This window comes from Vicugna pacos, chromosome 17 (assembly GCF_048564905.1).
Source record: "Vicugna pacos chromosome 17, VicPac4, whole genome shotgun sequence".
NCBI classification, from domain to species: Eukaryota; Metazoa; Chordata; class Mammalia; order Artiodactyla; family Camelidae; genus Vicugna; species Vicugna pacos.
The window spans coordinates 43,381,302-43,383,046 of NC_133003.1; the positions used below are offsets into that span (position 1 = coordinate 43,381,302).

At 39.5% G+C, this 1,745-nt stretch overlaps 1 pseudogene; it reads left to right on the forward strand.

Moving 5' to 3' along the window:
* The first annotated feature begins 248 nt into the window (after positions 1–248).
* On the forward strand, positions 249–1,088 carry LOC116283882 (small ribosomal subunit protein uS2B-like; annotated as a pseudogene).
* The last annotated feature ends 657 nt before the right edge of the window (positions 1,089–1,745 follow it).

Below are 1,745 nucleotides of genomic sequence, written 5' to 3' on the forward strand. Positions count from 1 at the left end.
GATATCATATCCTCCTATTCATGGAATATAAACATTGCTCTAGCTTTTTTCATATAACATTAATTATTTGATTCTGATTTTTTAAAGTAATAATATGACACTTATAAAAACAACTTGGAACCTTACCCAGAAAAATGTCCATAAAGTGTTGTTCTGGGTTCCCATCATACCTTAAAGGAAAACTTTCACAATGTCTTGAGCTCTTGATTCCTGGAAATATAGGGGTGCATCCTCAAATCCGTGCAGAAATGCACTTAGGTGACATCAATCTTGAATTCCAAATGGAAGAGTACATCTACAAAAAGTAAAGTGATGGCATCTACATCATAAATCTAAAGAGAATATAGGAGAAGTTTCTGCTAACAGTTTGTGCCCTGTTACCACTGAAAACCTGACTAATGTCAGTGTCATATCCTCCAGGAATTCTGTCCAGCAAGCTGTGCTGAAGTTTGCTAATGCCCCTGGAGCCACTGCTGTTTCTGGCTGCATCAGTCCAGGAACCTTCACTAATCAGATCCAGATAGCCTCCTGGGAGCCATAACTTCCAGTGGTTACTGGTCCCAGAGATGACCACCAGCTTTGCCTAGGCATCTTGGATAACCTGCCACCATGACTCTGTGAAACATAGTCTTCTCTTGGTATATCGACATTGCCATCCGGGACAACACAAGGGAACTCACTCAGCAGGTCTAAAGTAATAGATGTTGGCCCACAAATTCTGCATATGTGGCACCAGTTCTGGTGAATGCCCATGGGAGGTCATGCCCAACCTCTATTTCTTCAGAAACTCTGAGGAGTTTGAAAAGGAAGAGCTGGCTGCTGAAAAGGCTGTAACCAAGGAGGCTCAAGGTGAATGGACTGCTCCAGCTCCTAAGTTTACTGCTACTCAGCCCAGAGCTGCAGACTGGTCTGAAGGTGTGCAGGTTCCCTGATGCCTATCAGCAGTTCCCTGCTGATGACTAGAGAGCTCAGCCTCCCACTGAAGGCTGGTCAGCAGCTCCCACTGCTCGGCCACTGAATGGGTAGGAACAAGCACTGAGTGGCTTAAGCTGTACTTCCCCAAACTCTTAAACAGAAAATGGAAATAAGTTCTATTAAAAATAATATTTCTTCAGACTCATAGACATAGAATACAAACTTGTGGTTGCCAAGGGGGTGGGGGTGGGGGTGGGAAGGGATAGACTGGGAGTTCAAAATTTGTAGATACTGATAGGCATATGAGAATAGATAAACAAGATTATACTGTGTAGCACAGGGAATTATATACAAGATCTTGTGGTAGCTCACAGCGAAAAAAAATGTGACAATGAATATACATATGTTCGTGTATAACTGAAAAATTGTGCTCTACACTGGAATTTGACACAACATTGTAAAATGACTATAACTCAATAAAAAGAAGTTAAAAAATAATGTTTCTTGGAAAAAAACTTGCAACATACAGAATACATATGGGAAAAAGTGCCCGTATTTCTTTGAGACATTTAATTCCAGCTTTAATAAATAATGTATTCAGCTAGATTTATTTAATATATATGATTAGGCTTCTGAAGGAATGATACAAGAAGTGTGATGAAAGTATGGTTGAATAAAATTTTAAAATACGTATGTATTTATTTATTTGATTGGAGAAAGATTCTAAGAGGGCATACCAAGAGAACTTTTGGCTACAGCTGACCTATGCATAACTAACATTGTTTTTATAATTAGGAATTACTTTTTTGCCTATATCAAGGGTACTCAGG